General features: G+C 40.2%; 1 long non-coding RNA gene across 1 annotated transcript in view; it reads left to right on the top strand.

Moving 5' to 3' along the window:
* Window positions 1-18,522, top strand: part of LOC120322481 — a 42,569-nt gene extending 24,047 nt beyond the window's left edge. Inside the window, exons 3-5 of the long non-coding RNA XR_005562634.1 lie at window positions 8,894-8,990; window positions 16,826-17,009; window positions 18,428-18,522. This is a non-coding gene — a long non-coding RNA (uncharacterized LOC120322481). The remainder of the gene's footprint in view (window positions 1-8,893; window positions 8,991-16,825; window positions 17,010-18,427) is intronic.
* The last annotated feature ends 783 nt before the right edge of the window (window positions 18,523-19,305 follow it).

The raw sequence follows: 19,305 nt of genomic DNA, 5'->3' as shown, positions 1-19,305 counted from the left end.
TGCAATAGTATTGCCTCAGAATGATTAACCTTCAAAATAAAGGAAGATCCTTTTGACTATGCCAAAGTACATTGTTAGGAGGGAATTGAAGGGATTGATTCATCCCTGTGAAAACTTTCTCATTGCACGGGGAACAAAAATTATCCGTGGATGGTTTTGAGTTCACCGTGGCTTTAGCTGAAGGTAGGTTGAATCTTACAGCTGCATTCCCACTTCTAGAAGAGCAAAAAATGGTTTTAAGGAAGGTGTTGCTGTATTAGAGGTACACAGCTGGAATGATGGGGGGGTTGGGAGCTGTCAACACTGCAGGCTGCAGACAGTGGGTCTTGTCCTATGTCTTCTGCTGATTCCCAGGTTTGGTTGCCATTCCCAAGGTATTTCTGTTGAAAGCCAAAAGCATTCTACACTGCCTTGCAAGAACATTATGAGACTTAAACAGTATTCATGAACATGTTGTGAGGATTATCTGTGTTTTAAAATTCCATTAGAAAAACATCTACATGTGAATTGCTAAGTAATATAAATCCGTTTAACTGAATTGTAGACTAATGTGATATATTTAATATTTGCAATGTTCTTCAATAGGAAAATACATAAAATATTTTTAAGCTATATTTATTTAAAAGTTCCATTTGTTTAAGAAATATTGGGTACACTGCATTTATATTTCTGATTGAGATGTATGATTTTGAAAGGAATTAAAAATTTCAGGCAAGTGTCCCAGACTTTTGGGAATTCCTAACATAAATTCATGAATTAAGATGACAAGGAATTAAGCAGGTTATCTAGATTAGGTTTGTAATACAAAGCCATTTCATTAATATAAAAGCTTCTTTCAGCCCTAAAATGATTTACTAACCTGTTTGCATGGTGAGCTGCTGATTCTTTCTCAGTCAATCTGTTTTAGCAATGTCATCTCATGTTGTAAAAGCCTGGGTGGAAGGCAGGTCACTTAAACTCCAAATATCTGAGATGTAGGGTTGTTTGGCTTTTCAGTTGCTCTTTTTGCAGCAATATTGCATTTTGTATTACTACAAAATAGTACAAAATAAACGTGCAATCCAAGCATGTGGGATCAGCTTTCAAACCATCTGGAAAGAGAGATCAGCAGTTCTGCCCCAGTGACCTCTGAGTTAAAGGCAGGTTGTTTTGTCCCACAGAAACAACCCCTCCCACCTCCCACTTACACCCCAAAAATGCTGCAGCCTCAAAGCTCAGTGAGTGCCTCTCTTCCATGTGTATTTTGTAGCAGCTTGTCTGACCACACTGGAGGGTTCTCAACCCAACTGCTCCAGAGGTGAAAGCATTTTACAGTGACATTTATAAAAGTCTTTCTAGAATTTCCACTTGGTGCATCTACAGTATGTAACAACAGCAGTAAATTCTGACAACCACTTAGCAGGGATTGTACAGGACTACTAAAAATCAGATTCTGTTGCCATCTGTTCTCTGCACAAAAGGAACTGGGATGACTAAGGTGAACACTACAGTGTGCACAGAGCTGCTTGGAGCTCTGCACAGTTTACAGGGTTCCCTTAACTGGTATCTGAGAAGTGCCCCAGAGCTGTTAGGAGCTGATATTGCAATCAATGGTAAATGTTTTCACTCTTACTACATACTGCCTTTGTGGTAGATTGGATCCCAACATTAATAAAACATGGTATCTAAGTGCAACAATTAATTCAGTGCAAGAGCTGTTTGAGGACGGCAATTAGTCACACGTCTTCAGCTGCAAAGATTCAACTCAATTTCCTATTGATAGAGTGCTGCCAGGAATGGCAAATCCATAATGCAAGGCATTTTGGGATTATAACAACGGGCACAGTGCTTAATAAACACAAACCGTGGCGTTTGTTGTAATCCCCCTCTGTGGGCTCTGTCTTCTGAGATGTGACATCCTGTTCGTGCACAACCAGGGGCAGAGCAGCCTGTGCTGCTGCAGGGGTCAGAGGTGGCTCAGCTGGGGAGGAAAGGCTTGGTTCACATCACCCAGAAACGACCCCAAGCTTCCAGGGCCCCTCAGTTAGTTAAAGAGCTGCACAACACTGGACATTTAAACTGACCGTGGAGCAGATGTTGTCATTCTCATTCCATATCTGCAGCGTGGTGGTACCCAGGCATCCAAAACCCAGGAAAACAGAACCACCCTGCTCCAAAGAGTACTTGGAATTTTATACCACTAGCCTTCAGCTAAAGATTCAAAGCAATTTAATTAACAGGTCTGTGTCTAACATGCAATATAATGAAGGTGCAGTGATGTCCTCATGTCCAACATATATTATTATATATTTTCCTTTCAGAGGAAGTTTCACACCATGAATAAGAGCAGTAAAACTTGCTGAAGCCACAAGGTTCTTTGGATCAGGTTTTCCTCATTGTTAATGGATATTTGTAGCACTTCAGTTTCTTGTTTATAACCTAAATTTCAGGTTTTTTAAAATAGCATGGTAGGCACGAGGGTAGTGATTCTGAAATCCAAATAACAGAGAAAAAAAATTCTGTTTTTTCTGGCAAGCACACACAAAAGGGAAAATCCAAAAACCCTTTCACGAGCCACGGTTCTCAGTTGCCTGTCAATTAAAAAAAGTCAGAGAATTTCTGTCTTACATGTCATTGCACTGAAACAGGAGTAACACTGGGACACGAAGAGTGCCTAAAAGAGGCCAAATTCTTATTTTTTCCAAGAGGAAGGTTGGTTCCATGTTAGAGGCCATGTATAACCCTAGTTTTAGGCCTGGCTCTGCAACAGATTTCCTAAATTACTGTGGGCAATTCAGCTAATTCTCTAAGCATGAACTGCCCATCAGTAGAATCAGGATGATTACATTTCTGCATTTTAACGGGGGGGTTATGAGGATAATTATGTTAAAATTGGAAATGCAAATATTTTTGGACAGATAACTATAATTGTCTACCACAGCTGAGGTGGCTTGGAGATTGTACAGTCCATTCCCAAAACGGTTGGTAGGGACAGGTCTTCAGGGAGAACAAGTCCTTAGGAAAGGTGGCAAAACTTCTGGGATAATATATGTAATTTGGGAAAAATTTGAGATATGGTCCCTTTTGGCTTTGCATCTCTTTGCAGTGCCTGTTTAAAAATTCTATTTTGCCCCAGGTGTCAGGGCACTGAGTGCACCAATATAGGTCTTAATGGGCCTGACCAGCCTCACCTGGAATCACTTTGCTGTACTGCAATAAAACAGCTGTTATCTAATGTGACATTATGAGTGTTCCAAAGGTGCTCAGTGATGTATGTGCATGTGATGTATGTGCATAACTCCATTAGCACTAATGGGAGTTAATGGCTATAGCCTACTAGAAGAGAAGAGGCTATTTCTCTAAGTGTCAGAGACTAATAAAAATGACATTTCAATTTGGATGTCCAACCTTCAATTTAGGCAGCAAGTGCTTCAGATGAATTTTTGACAGCTACAGTGCCATAATTAACTTGAGGCTCAAATGGAATTGTTTATTCTGTTTCAATTGCTTATTCACATGATTTAAGACCTCCCTTCCCTTCTGTGACTTTAGGGGGAACATATCCCTTGCATTTAGAGGCTTTGTTTTATATTGCAAAATTCTGCATTACAGCCACATATGTATCAACTCAAAAGGCTTGATTCTCTTATGTGCATAAATACCAACAGATCTACCCAGCTAGAATGGGTTGGGTTGGAAGGGACCTTAAAGATCACCTTGTTCCACCCCCTGCAATGGGCAGGGACACTTTCCATTATCCCAGATTGCTCCAAGCCCTGTCCAACCTGCCCTTGGACACTTCCAGGGATGGGGCAGCCACAGTTTCTCTGGGCAACCTGTGCCAGGGCCTCCCCACCCTCACAGGGAAGGATTTCTTCCCAATATCCCACCTAAACCTGCACTCTTTAAAGTTATCACACCACTCTGTGGCATACTGAAGCCTTGAGTCCCCATGACTGCATCCTGCCTGAATTCTAATTGCAAGGCAAGGTGGTCTGGGTGTTCCTTGCATCCTAGAACCCTCATGGAATACACTACAGTCTTCTCTGTCTGCATTCCTGACTCTCCTTTCAAAGGAGTCCAGGGCAAGGAGGAAGGTTGTGCACATCTGGAACTCAGAATTCCATATAATCCAACTGAATAACTGATGTAGTGCTTGAGAGTTTTCCACTGAAACATTTGTCTGGTACTTTATCCTTTTTTTTTTTTTTCATTTCCTGAGAAATTCTCTTGAAGCATATTGCCTCATCAGAAAAGAAACATGGAGATTTATTAACAACCGAAGAGGGTTGTACATATCCTGCTCATTTGCTTTGAGGTTTCTCTGCCTTTTGCTGGTTTTGTTTATCTAACAGACTTCTGTGAGATGCCAAGCCCTTACAGGTCACACATTTGTACCAGCCATCCAGCTAATGAGAGCATTTTGGGTGTGATTGTATTGGATCACAGCTGCCACTCAGACTGCAGAAATATCACTTTGACAAACTTGATGTGTGGCCTGGAGTAGCTGGTACAATATTGTGGTGCACTTTATGGATTTGATTGTTTCAGCATTCATGGCAGTAATTTTCAATCACTTTGATTATGATTATTTTCACGCTCATGACGCTAATTTTTCTCAGCATCCTCTGTAAAACATGTCAGGGTAGCGATTCCGAGGTTCTAAATGTGACCATTTCTATAAGAGAGAGCAGCTCTTAGGATGTCAGTTGTGCTGTTGTGATTTCCCTCAGGGATGTGGACAGCCCGTGGACTTAGGGGTTATCTGAGAGGAATAGTTGTTGAGATCTTTGTTCTTTGTGTCCAGCTGTGAGTGTGTCCCTGCTCCCTTGTGTCCTGTTCATGCTGAGCAGTGCTGTGATCTCGGGATGGATCCACTGAGTACCAGCAGTGCCCCTCGAGGAGAACAGAACACTGTGGGGGCAGAGTCATCAGGCCTGCAGAAGTTAATCAATCAGCATTACAATGTACCTGGAGAACTGCCCTTATTACACAGTTCTCTCTCTATTAGACATTTCTGCCTGACTTTTTTTTTTTTTTAAATGCAGAATGCTCTTGTTTGAGGAGCTGTTAGTTTGCTGGAGATGCTGATGTGGATGAATGGCTGACTCTGAGGTGGTGGTCGTGAATTTAATAGTTACATATGGAGATTTGTGCTCTGTTAACTTTTACATCCTCGTTGGGAATGACTGGGGATGTTTCAGACTGGGGTTATATATGAAGATTTTAATCTGTGTCATAAATTCACCATCACGATGCAGCTACTGGAATAACTGTGGGAGGGAGAAGGCAGGATGGAATGAGGGAGAACACGTTGAAGAGTTGCCTGTGAGGTGCTTGCAGCTTCTACTGCTGTTCTCGGCTGATGTCCATTTTAATGACTGTGTTAGGGGATAAAGTATTTCCCAGAGTGAATAAAGCAGGTATAATCTAATCCTTGAAAGTTTTCTCATGTCTGATTTTCAATTATGATACCAGATGTATAAGGCTGGAGCAGTGGTTGGCGTTAATCAGCGTAGCTCTGTTAATTACAGACCAAATGGAATTTTAGTTTAACTTAGCACCACACTTTGCACAAAGGAGTGAATCCAGCTGTGAGATAAGTCAAATTCTACCATACAATAGGGATGCTGTTTCTCCAGTCTAAGCAAAAAATAAAAATGAAAAAAAAAGCTAATATTCAGCAGTAGTTGAACACAATGGCCTGGACTGTGAAGATATTGTGCCTTTCATTAGTCTGTGTTAATATGTATGCAGAAATCAATCAACTTAAACATGATTTACTGTTGTTTTTAGAAAAAGCAGTTAAAAGTCTCCTTTCTTCTGGTAAGTAATGTAAATGAGCAGAATATTAAATCCTACACTATATCCATTAGGAAGTCAAGCAGTTAAACAAGTATGAGTGGTTTAATTCTCAGAGGAGTTTAAAAGCTTTTCCATTATGTTATTAACTACACATTAGCAAAGAATAATACTTAATGAAAAAAGCCTTCAATGTCCCAAAATACACAAATCTGTGTAACAGAAAAGTGTTGGCATGGCTTCCAAACAATATTGAGCGAGAGCTGCATTGCAAAATTAATACAGGACCCGATTAATGGAACAGTCAAAAGGTATGAGATCTTTTATGTATGACATGAGGTCAGCACGGTAGAAGGGGCAGCTAATTGTGATCAAATCATGCCAGGTAACTTCAGGAATGCTCTGGGGGGGGGTGGGGGTGGTGTTGGGTGGGTTTTGTTGTTATTTGGGGTTTTTGTTTGTGGGCTTGTTTTGGTTTGGTTTTATTTTATTTTTTTTTCTGACAATCTCCCGTTGAAAAGTTATTATTTAGTTTTGTGCTCCTACAAGTGGCGTAGCCATCACCACGGAGCCTTTCTGCCCCTCATTCATTAGTCTTAATCCTCCATTGTATATCCTCCATCCACTTCTCCTCTCCACCTACTTCCCACTCTAATTGCTGACAAACTGGTGTTTCATATTAAAAACACCATCCCGGTGTAGAAATGTTGAATGTACTCCCACACGTGGGCTATTTTTTTTTTTTCTTGCAGAATTAGGGCATGAAAAAGGATAATGAATGTTAAGCAAAGTTAAAAACAGATTTAGAGAGAATTAAAAGACAGAAATGTAAGATTAGGTTGAACTCACACTTAGGGGGATTAAGAGACTTTCATTTGTCCTTTGATCTCATTTGTGTTGCTGTAAAGATCTTTAGGGTCAATGCCATGGGGGATTATCACTGTTCTGAATTATTGTTGGGATTTGCAGTAATGGATTACACGCAGGAAAAATGGTCTACCATGGAAATTGTGAGGATACCTTACTCATTCCAGCCCCCCATTTTAAACTGGGGCTACTACAAATCCCAGCAAGTGCTCTCCACTTGATTAGCCAGAAGGAGAAACCACCACACTGCGTGAACAGAGGGAATTGCTTCCTGCCTGGCTGACGTGGGGGGGGAGAGCCATGAGAAGTTACCTGGTCTCACTGCACTTGGATAGAGTGCAATTTATAGAAGTGACTTCTAGGCACACAAGACGACTGAGGACAGATAGAAGTCATCTTTTTCAGTCTCCTTCTACCTTTATGATGATTTCCTTCCCTTTCTTTTTTTTTTTTTTTTTGGAAGATATTCTGCCAAAAGTTGCCTCATCTTTTGTGTATGCAATCTTGCCTCATCTTGCCTGTGTATGCAATACATAGTACTAATTATGTAGCCTTTGCCTCCTTTTTATGATTGTATTCCCACATATTCCCACCTCTTTTCTTTTTTTTTTTTTTTTTTAAATAATAGCTCAGTGCTATTTAATGCTATACATTTCACATTTTGAGGCCACGGAGCCATAAATTTACATCCCTGGCAGGACCAACTTGCCCTTCATCTTTCAGAGGTAGAGAAATTGAATTCCATGCAGTTTAGTGAGCAAGTCATTTGGATGAGACCTTATTAAGCTAAGGTCCTGCTGGTTTTGTGTAGATATTACAGATTCCATAGCACTTTCCATCAAGGTGGAGGTGTGCTTTAGAGCCCTCAGCCAAATATTCACTCCTTGTCACACAGTGCCATGTCAAATGACTACTCTCCTTTCCCCCCAAAAGTGGTGTAATTTATAATGCCTGAATAATGATGTGGGTTTCTTTTAGAAGAAAGCTCTTATAACTCTATCCTGCCTGCAAAGGCCTGCTGACCTGCCTAATTTTACTCATTGCCAGCACTCCCAAAGTGAGTAGTCTCACCAATAACCAGATGAAAAACTCATGTTCTCTCTGAAACATTGCAAGGAATTAAAATTGGGAGCAGCTGCAGTATCAATACATAACTGAACTGCAGTGAAATGTGCACTGACTGGAGGAAAACTGCTTGGGAGTATTCCTGTGATCCTGTAAGTACAGGGGGAAACAGCAGGAGCTAAAATGAATAAGCGAAACCAAAGGTGAGATCAGATTGAGAGGCTGAGTGCTGGAAACTGGGAGCAGCCACACTCAGTGGGATCACTGGACAAGAGCCAAGGTTTGTGTTTCTGGTGGCAGGATCAGGATGACTCAGTACAGTGTAGCCTCACAGAATTCATAGGTTTTAATTATTTATATTTTTTTTTAAAGAAGAGGGTGGGATAGACCATATAAAAAAAATAGACACTTATATCTCAAATGGTCAGATAGTACCTGTGCGTGGGAACAGGGACCAACCCCAGAGTGTTGCTTTCTCCACAGAAAAGCTGAAATAGGATATTCTCTGAACAGCTGGTTGGGACTTTGAGACTTGTTCTTTGAATTAAGCAGGTGTAATGTCTGCTGATCATCTCATGAGTCAACAGGAGTAAAGGAGCTCTGCAACTCATCGTGGGTGCTCAGCACATTTGGGGAAAGGCAGCGAATTTCTGATCAGTTTAATATAAATAACAACAACTGGAGTAAAACACACAAATTTGATGTTCTCTGTTTTTAATGCAAGTGAAAATGTATTTCATATATGAGTCATAAAGGGACAGGGAGGACTAAAATTGTGAGGTTTTGCAGTAAGCAATCAATTTTTGTTCTTCATGTTTATTAAAATGTATACTTATTTTTAAATATGCCATTAAAAGTTTTATAAAATAAACTATATCCTATAGAGACCAGTGCTTTAGCACTTGCTCACAATTAATGTCATGGAAGTCAATATTTTGTCACAAGGACACAGTAAATGCAGTGTATTTCTCAAACATTCCCAGAGGAATGCTGGTGCAGGGAGATAATTATTCTCTGCTCTTCCTTCCCCATTGTTTCTAGGAGGTTGTATTTGCACTCAGTGACAATCCCAGGCATAGGTTGATTCAGATGAGCTTGTATCCTGCATATCTAGATTCCAAATTCTCCAGGCAGTTTAGAGATTGGTGGGGGGTATATGTGGTTTTTTATTCCTTTACAGATACTCACAGGCCAGATCCCACTGTAGCTGAGCTACTGTCACTGAAATCACCGAATCCCGTTCCCTCTGTAAGGAACACCCCTGGGAATTATCCATGGTAAGATCAGTCTGCTTTCTCATTCTTCCAGGTAATTCTAAATATCCATGTTTTCTTTAGTAAAAGACTCTGGCTGAAAATAATTAAAATTCCCGCCTCATCCATGTACTATTTAAAATAATTTTGATTTAAAAGCAGCAACTGATTTAATCCTACTGGATTTTCTGTCATGTTCTCTTCCCAACCCCCCTGCAAGGACAAGCAGTGAGTGTGCAAGTCAGTCCCTGTCTCTGAACAGCCCTCTGCCTAATAATGATTGCAGTCTATAAAATTCATATCACAAGGAAATGCACAGAACAGATAGGCATAATCCAGCTTTGAAAGGAGCTGGAAAGTTCCCAGATAATATGGAATTTTTGTGGGCACCAACTTTGTCAGGTTAATATTTTGAAGTCTCTCAGGGAGTCAGGAGCTAATTAGACAATGTGCTGAGAAAATGCTGATCCCCTGTCTTAGCATTCTCTGACCCCATCTCTTGCTGAATTACTCAAAGCATTAAAGAGCTGATAGGCTGACATGTGATTTCTTCTTTTCTTCAAACATTTGAATTAAGAAGAAGTACATGGACAATTAATTTGCCTGGATACCCTTCAGTCTGGGTCATTACTGGAGACTGGAGATTTCAGCTTTCTGCTTCAAGGTCCCTCCCTGCTGTCCTACAAGAATGTAGCTGCGAGTTGAAACACTGAAAATGTCTAAACTGCAGCAAAATGTGAATTTAAGGGTGGTGGCAGGGTATGAACTGCAAGCCTTCTGAATATTACAGGCCTTCAGATGTGCTCAGGGGTTGGCCAACACCAGTTCAGCTGTCAGCACAATGGGAATTGGATCTATTTGTGTTTTCTTTCCTGTTGAATTGAAGGAGTAGCTTGTATCTGTTACCTTGCAGTTGTCCATTATATATATATAAGGGCAAAATGGATTGAAAAAGTACTAAACCGACTCAGAGGACAAATGTAATGGTTCTTGGTCTTTATAAATGGAGGTCACAGACTATCAAAGTCAAGGAAAAAATACCTCATGGTAACATCACATACTTGCACTGCAGGGCAGTATAGTACAAGCTTTCTTTGATCTTACCAGCATCAAATTCCATTGTATTTCCATTTTGTGTTTCAACACCAGCCCTTCATAACAAACCAAACCAGGAAAGAACTGTTTGTTCCTAACTCCAGCCTGCTCAGGGATTTCTTTAACTAAGAGTAACTTCTGCAGTTACCACATGTTGATGTGCTGCTGCCTCTAAGTCGGTTTTGGGGGATGTCTTGGAATCTCAGCCTCAAGCTGCATAATTTATTGCTTATATTCTGTTTGCTAAAAAAAACAAATCAGGCAGGTGAATGGACAGTTGAGAGACACTTGGGGAGCTGGGAATTGCCAGCCTTTGTATTTTAGTATCTTTAGGTGCTGCAAAGCAAATGGAACTGTGTGGGAGTAGAGAATCAGTGGCCCATCTAATCCATTATCCATGGTCCATCTGTCCTTTATTCTAAAGAAGACACAAGAAGTGTTTCCCACAGAATCTGTTGTTGGCAGTGACTGTGTGTGTGTTCCCATATCCTCCCTCTGTTCACGTGTTCAATGTGTATTTGCTCCTTCTTACCACTGTTTGCTATAAAACACACAGTTATAAAAGAAGAGTTCCACTCACAAGAGCTGTAAGTTGCAGTCATAATTCAAACTGTCCCTGCTAAGGAAGATGAAGTACTTTCCTTTTTCATAAAAATTTTCGACTATTTTTGCTTTTTTTGTCAAGTGCTTCTTTTTGTCATGAAATCCCTATAATTGCTACTTGCTCTCATTGCTGGATTGTTTTTCTTTTCCAATAGGAACAGTAGAAACTTTAATTGGTTTCACCTTCTGGAGGGAGTGACACTTTTCTCCCTCCTTTAAGAGATGTATTTGTCAATTAAACAATTTTGAATATTTTTTTGGGAAGCAGCTCCCAGCTGCTGTTTATTGTGCAAATGCAGCAAGTTATCTTAGGCATTGGAGTGTCAGGGTATTCCCTTTTTTTTATTTTTCATTCTATTTTCAAAGAAACTCAGCTCTGTGTGGAAGCTGTAAGTCTGCCCATGTGAAAATGGGCTGTATAGTCCCTGGGAAGATTTTTGGAGGGTCAGATCATCCCATTCCATAAAGAAAGAAAATAGAAATAAGAAATAGAAATAGAAAGATGTAAGAAACCTTGTCTGTGTGTTTTGCCTGGGTCAGACTGTAAGTGTTTGCAGGTTGGTATGATATTCTCTTCTCTTCCTGGATGTTCCTGAACCAGCCCAAGTGAGGTAACCAGGGAAGAATTCAGCTCTCCCTGCTCACAGGCAAGTAAGAAGTAGTTCCAAGTTGTATTTCTGGTTCCTTCAGGGGGAGCTCTTCTGTTCTTGCTAGAAAAAATATGAAAAGACTTCTCCATTTTGCCCTTGTTTCCACTTTGCTAGAGAGACCTCCTTCTGTTAATAAACATGGATGTCCTTGACTTTATGATCACTCAACACTCTAAAACTTGGACCATGCACTTCAAAATACTCGAAAAGAGACTCTCAAAGAAGCCTCATTAAAGTAAGGATAAGGCCAATGGCCTGGAAAGACGAATAAAAATGTGTCCAATTAATAATCAAAACAGTGCTGGTTTTATGGTTTCCCTGCAGTTTATCATGGGAATGTCTCCTGTTCAGCACTGCATTTATCTACATTAATAACACTGTCTGCTGCAAGCTAACTTTGCCTCTTGGTTCCAGATTATTCATCTTTATGTTTTGATCAAAAGCACAGAATATTGGATCCTATTGTATTTCAGCTATTCCATCTCTCACGCTCCTTGTTTCCTTTTCCTCCCACAAGTTGTGCACATCCATCTAGAAGCGAAATTGTTTCGTACCACAAATAAAATTATAAGTCCCTGAGGGTTTCAGCTTCTGTTGCACTCGCAATTGTTCACCCTTTCCAGTCTGTGAGCAATCATCATTTAACACGGAACTCAAGTCAGATTTCCTAAAGAGGAAAAAAATAAAAGGAGCTTGATGACAGAATGTGTTTTCCTGTAAATCACACAGATGGAGCAAGACACAGTGATTGCAATGCAGGGCTGACACTGTTTTACACCGTGCAGTCATCTAATATTGGTTGCCATAAACACTATAAATCAGCGCTCAGTGTAACTGTGCAGTGCAGTTTAAAACACCACACTCTGAACCTGATGCAAGATGCCAGCAATAAAACATTTCCCTCTACCTCAGTCACTTGTTTACAGCTTGTTTGCTGGCTTCCTAAACTTTCCAATGGTTCACACTTGACACCAATTGCTGTGGCAAAGGGAGCACAAATGAGTGAAGGAGACTTCCCGGCCGTTGAACTTGGGCAAACAGCTCCTGGCAGGCCGTGAGTGAAGCAGATTGTTTTTGCTTTTTAAGGTATTTTCAATATAATTTTTATTTTTTCCATTGCATCCTAGAAATAATATTAAGAGAGTTAGTGTTTGGATGACTGGCATTAGAAATTCACGTGGCTTAAAGCTGAAATCACAGACTTCTCATGGCTCCCAGTGTTCCTCTGTCATTTTTTAGAAGCTGGGTATGCCTCTCACCTGCAGTGCCTAGGAGCAAATGGATGCCTTTGGGTTTTACAGGGTTTAGAGCAACATTTAGGAGTTTTGACCTTCATAAAAAAATTTTACCTGGGCCTCTCATTTGTCATCAGTGTTTGGCTTGAGAGAGCTGTTTGTTGTGTGTGAATCCTCTACATTGTTACCTGTGTGAACGGATTTGGCCGTGCCCCATTCCTGATCTGGATGTTTTCAACCAATGTTTCCTTCACAGCAAACTGCTGTGGAGGATAAAAAACAGTTTGAGGATGATGACAGCTCTCTGAAAGATAAGATAAGCAGCAGTGAGAGTTCTGAAATCCAAGATCTGATATACTTGAGGAAAAGGCTGAATAAAAGTGTGTGTGCCCGCTGTCTTCCCTTGGCTTCTAGGCTTTGATTCTCTCTAAGTTCTAAGCAAGAATAGTTCTGTGGTGATCTGTGCTGTGAAGATCCTGTCTTACATTCTGAGCCCCAGATCTTTGTTGCCACTGTGAGTATCCTCCTGGAGAAATGGTAACATTGAGAGAGATCCCGTCATTCAGGTGCTTCCTTACGCTGAATTAAAAGCCATGGAGAATTTGTGGTTGTCAGCGTGTCCTGCGAAGGTACCAGATATTTGAGCTGTAGTGGAGAAACAGCAGATTTCACCTGTGACCACATTTCTTTTACCTTCCAAATACCTGTGGCTGCCTGGCCATACAACACATGCACAAAGCAGCACTTAAGAGTCTTGTGGGGCTGGAGAGACAAAACAGTGGGAACTCCCATGAGCTTGTTCCCTGCTCCACTGGGTCACTATCAAGTCTTCCCCTCAGTTCATTGGGTTTAGGGTCAGGCCCCAAACCCACAGTTTAGGTCTGCACTGCCTGTAATTACAGAACACACAGCAGTTAATAAAATGGCAGATTAGGCACAACAATCTCCTTTTAAAAATTTCTCTCCCTTTTTGTTGTCCCTCATCACAGATTAGCAGCAACTGCTAAGCAGTGGGTTTTTTGTGGGCTGCTGTTGTGTTTTGTCAGCAGTTATTTTTCAAGTGTTCTTTTAAAAAAAAAAAAAAGATTTTTTTCTGTTTTCCAAGTCTCTTTTTTCCTAAAGCTGGGCAAAACTCTTTTCAAGTGCCTTGTGGCTCCTTAGATTCAAACTCTGAGACACACTCAGAGAGGAGACTGTTTCAGGATAAAAATAGGATCTTTCCATGGGGGTCTGTCCTTAAAACACTTAGAGTTGTTGCCAGGAGAATTCATTTCATTGCAATTACTTTACCTTTCTCTTTGGTATTAAAATCTCTTTCTTCTCCTGTCCTCACATGAAAGCAGAGAGGTAGGGTAGCTGTGAGAGCTAAAGAAAAAATTAGCTCTAAATACAGCAACTATTAGTGACACATTCTAGAATTATGGCAACAAAATAAAGCTGCTCAGAGTCCACTTCTTGTCACCTGCTACTGGAAACCTCTCTGTGACCTGATATCAGGGACTGTATTATCTTATTAAACATCACAGCTAAAGCAGAGAAGGGGTGAAGATGTGTACTTTCAGGGTGAGTTTTAATTCTTGGTATGGGATGAAAAGAAGGCATTTCAAAATCAATAATTTACAAAGATAACTTTAGCCTTTACAATCATTAAAAGCTAAATTAGAAAGAAATAATTAAAAAGCTAAATTAGAAAGATGGGTTAACATTTGTAGAATTCTCTTAAAGCTGTACCAAAATTCCTTCCTGGTCCTCAGCCCTAGTGAGGACTCAGATCTGTAGTTCCAGGGTTTGTGCCATGCCTGGCATTCATCACTAGCATAAGTTATTGTGGTGAAAATAGTTACTGTGACTTGTCTTTTCTCCTAAATGCAACTTAATACAAGTGAAACACTGCTTTTAAAGGAAGGTTGCAGCAGAAATTACATGATATGACATTCTTGAGCCTTGCAAATAAATGCTTTGGTTTGCCTTAAGTATAATATAAAAATTAACTTAGGAGAAAATCCTAAGTAAATTAACTGCAGCATGATTTATTGCTCTTAAATTCATGAAAGTTGATTCAAATAGCTGAGAGTTTGTGGTGCCAAGTGGAAGTGGTGGAAAACAACATATCCTGGCTCTCCAAATTATTCTCTTTGGGGCTGGATGTCTATTTAAGGTGCTGTTATTCGAGGTTTTTGCTCATTGCTGTAAAACAGATGAGAAATTTCCAAAGCCCTTCTGTGTCCCAAAGCAGAAGACCAGCACTTCTAAGACATATTTCCAATTTGATTATGCTTTGATTAACCACGTCTTTGATCCTTGTAGGATTTACAGGTATGAGTATTTTGGGATTCCCATTAGGTTATCAAAACAAAATCCATGACAGTCTATGGAGATAGCAAGACAATCTATTACTGTTGACACACTCTGCTGGTTTAATTAGATATACATGTATTTAGACCTGATTTAAAGTCCTTAAAAAGAAGGAAAGTAATGATGAGAAAATATGAAGCAGCTGGTAAACTCCTCATGTCTCAGCTGGGCAGTTCCAGCGTTGGGTGTGCAGGTTTTGGATGCAGAATGATGGGAATGGGTTTTTCATTTTACATCCCAGTCCAAAACAGAGTTGCCTGGTAGATATGAATTGGAAAGATACATTAAAAATAAAATAAAACTCTCGTGTTTTGACTTAATCTGACAAAAGCAGAGCGATTCAAAGACTTGCCCCCACTACTCTCTCCCCTCATTGTGAACATTCATTTCACAGTGCAGAGAGGATTGTGCTCTGTTCTGAGAGTCTTCAATGGCTTAATAGAATAGGCTGAGGTAATAAAGACAGGGTGACAATTTAAATTCACAAGTGCCTTTTTACTGGTTCGTTAAAACTACAGCATTTCTAACAACTTATTGTACAGTTTGATATATATTTAACCCTTCCATAGTACTTATGGGCCACAGCTGTCAAAGATCTTTAGAAAGAACAATCAGTGATATTGGGTTACGTTTTTGAAAGGTGCTGAGATGAATTAAGAGCCCCAGTAGCATTAAGATGTGGATTCCTAAGTCACCAGGTGCTTTTGAGAGATGCAGCCTTTTTATTTACATAAAAGCCCAGGAACTAGTGAGGTGACTTGCAGAAGGTTAAGGAAGAGAAACGGAACCACATCCCTGTTGTGTTGACTCTGAGCCCAGCTATTCCAGCAAGATGCTAACAATGCCTGTCTGCTGGTAAATGAAATCGTGTCAGGCATGGCTCTAACTTTGTTTTAGGCAGCTGGGCTCTCTGTTTGTAGAACAGTCATGGAAAAGAAAATCAAATTTCTTCCATTAGAGCCTGGTGTACGAGATCCTGAGCACTTCATCTGTTCTCGGAAGTCAGTGGCAGTTCTGTCCTACCCCCTTTTCATATTGGCAACTGAAGGGTTGGTGTAAGACTAGTTAGAGCTGATGGTCACCTTGAATCAGGCCTGACAATAACTAGGACTGTTAAAGCAGTAGAAACTAAAGATTTGCCAAGTTAACTCTGACAGCTACAAAACATTCTGCCCATAATACACATATTACTGAATATGCATAGCAGAGGATATGGTGGAAAGAACTAAGATTAATTAGATTCTGCTGAGCCAAATGGCATTTGACACCCATTATACAATATCTGCATATGTTATTAAAACTATGAGTAAGTAAATGCCATTTCTCATTTCCACTTGCAGCATGGTCCATTTTAAGGCACAATAATTATATAGATGTGACATCTGTGGGTTTTTTCAAAATGTCAAGGGATGCATATTTTTATTTACTTGTGTTTTTAATCGCTACTTGTCCACCCTGTTTGTTACATGCCCTTGTGATTGAAGGAGGAGTGTTAAGCGAGGTTTGCATGCAAATTTTGTATTACACAAAACTATCGAGTTGGTTTTTCTTTCCCATTATCTTTGTGTTTGTCTGACAAATCTGTCAGTTCATAACAGGCACTGAATTTTGATGGAATTCTTCTGGCCTGAGAGAGAACTTAGATTTTTTCTCAGGGAATAGTGGATCTCTGCTGTGCTCAATCACTTGGAGCAGAAGCAAATAACACTCTTTAAGAATTACCCTCTCTTCTTCTGCCCAGCTTAAAATCCACAATTCTCTGGGTTTAATGCATGATGCTTACAGAACCTCCCAAAATGGCAAAGCACATTCAGTCCCTGATTTAACCTGAGATTTCCTAGGAATAAATTTACTCTTCTGCTTCGAGTTCTATTTACCTCCATGTGCACAAAAGCCACGTGATTTGTACTGTGCTTGCCAGGTGTGAAGGTGAAACACCGAATTTAAGGCATCCCCTGAGGGAATTCTGCTTTCTCTTCGTCACCACTGAGGGAGCTCCATGTCAAAGCCTGGAGGATCCAGGGATTCCATTTGAAAGTTTCAGGGTTTGCCTCTGCAGATCAGAAGAAATTAGACATGTCTGAGCAATGTGAATGAAAAAAGTGGTAAAAAAGTCAAGCAATTCCGTAGGGTTCTCCAGCTTCCACAGGGAACATCCTGAGATAAATGGGAAGGTATACACAGAAAAGGTGGATAATGATTGTTGGGAACTGTTCAGTTAGCAAAAATGGAAAAAAGCAAACCCCTAAGTATGCAACAGGCAGTGTGCTGGATCCCTGTGGCCGAGGGAAGAGCTGTGATCCTACTGGGAGCTCTTCAAATTATCAAAAGGGAGGCACTGATGAGGATGAACACACGGTTTAATGTCACTGCAAGATGCTCCACGGGGTATTTACAGAGGACACAGGAGGAGAGGGATGTGTGGATGTCTTTGAGAAGTTTTGCAGGAGGCCGAGTGAGTCCCAGAAAAAAGGGATGCACACTTGACACAGCCTTTATCTGTGCCATGGAGAGCTGCCAGTCCGGGCATTTGGCTGGATAATGCTCAACATGAGCTCGATGCCACAATGTTACACTTGACAGCAAAAATGGTGAAAAGCAAGAGCACATTTAGCACAAAATTAGGATGTTGGGAACAAAAGGCTGATATATTAGAGGACTGAAAAATCCTGGTGTTTTAGGAGGAGATGATTCTAGCTGCATTATATTTGTAATATGCAAACAGAATAAAGTCCAAATCTGTCATGGAATGTATAGCACTGCTTCTGAAATAAGTAATTTCATAAAGCTTAAAATAATTATGAGTCACATTGATTTAGAGAAAGAATTAAGACTAAAAATTTGAATAATTGGAGACTGTGTAAGAACACTTTGCTAGATGCTGTGCAGAAATATTTCCACAGATGAGAAATTCTCTTATAATGGTAAAATATTTTCCTATAGCTGCAATAATTGTGGCAGATGCTAAACAGCAGGCAATAAAACTGTCATATTTAAATTGGCAGATCAGGTTTGGCTGCATCTTCAACTCCTGAAGGGTTGCCCAAGAAACCCTGGGCCATTACTGTTGGTTTTCAGTAAGCCTTAGAATACCAGGAGAGGTTTAGAGAAACAAAAGCAAACTGATTTCATGTCAGTGTTCAGTAAGTTTAGAGGGACAGCAGAATGAGGCATTTTACAGTATTTTATTAAGAAATTGTATGATTAATAACTTCAGCAATAGCAAATATGATCACCGAGCAAAGTTTTATGGAAAGTAGATCTCAAATCAAATTATCAAATGAATGTGATAATTTTTTTTACAGTGTTTAACATATTTGACTGATAAAGTTACCCCTACCCTCTGCAAGTCATTAAAAGGACTTACCAAGGACTTTGGTTCATTTTCCACCACTCAAAAGAAGGCGGTTTTAGATTTGGGGTGGGGTTTTTTGGGGTTTTTTTTTGTTTGTGTGTCTGTTCATTGGTTTGTTTTTGTTTTATTTTGTTTCGTTTCATTTTGTTTCATTTTGTTTTGTTTCAGAAGGCTTGGTGTAGTCAAAAAGCTGCATAAACAACCTAAAACCAAACAGAAAGCCCTAAGGGAACCCCTGCAGGCTGCATTCTATTTTTAACAAAATAAACAGACAGACTAGTTTCTTTTAGCTTTCTTATCCGTGAAAGTATGGTAAAATTCTGTACTTGTGAATAAAAATAGTGACCCTGTGGTCTTGTCTTCCTTCAGTCAACATAGTGCTGAACTTGAGGCTGTGTCACACCAGGATGGTCATACAGTCCTTGTGCAGAACAGATGGGTGAGGACACATGAGGTTTAAGTAAATCATCAGATTTTGGCTTCATTGGAATTCCCTGCCTGTGCTGTGTGAGCTGCTGCAATAGCTGAACTAACTGGCTCTTTTGTTCAGTCCTTCCCTGTCCTGTAATGTTCATGCAGTTCACTAAAGATCAAAGCTGATTTTTGGGACTGGAAATCAACACTTGCTGCATTACTTTGGGCTGTGTTGTCTGTTCTGTCGTTGCTTCGGGCTCTTCTGAGCTCTCTTTAGCTACAAATATCACCTTTGACCAGCTCAGGTTAGCAAAGAGTTCACACATGGCAAGGCTGAAGGCTGGGAGGGACTCTCAAAAGTCTGCACATGCCTATTGCCCTCTGCCCTTCCCCGGTGGAAACCTGTATGGAGTTCACTTTGTACAAAATAGAGATAACTCTCCAGAAAAGGCAGGTTGGGGAAAGGTGGAGGAAGCATTAACTTTTAAATTAATGTATTTTTCCCATAGTTTCACAGGCAGCAAGTGTTGTCAGGGCCAGCTAAGCACAGGCAAGGGAGGAGGGAAAGTCAAAGCCTACAAGGACTGAAACACTGATTTGTGTGTTAGTTGCTGCTATTACAAGACAGTGAA

The sequence above is a fragment of the Pipra filicauda genome, unplaced genomic scaffold (assembly GCF_003945595.2).
Source record: "Pipra filicauda isolate LSUMZ 115617 unplaced genomic scaffold, ASM394559v2 scaffold14_size4853619_pilon, whole genome shotgun sequence".
In the NCBI taxonomy this organism is placed as follows: Eukaryota; Metazoa; Chordata; class Aves; order Passeriformes; family Pipridae; genus Pipra; species Pipra filicauda.
The sequence above is the reverse complement of the archived record's forward strand: the minus strand, read 5'-3'. Positions and strand labels throughout refer to the sequence as shown.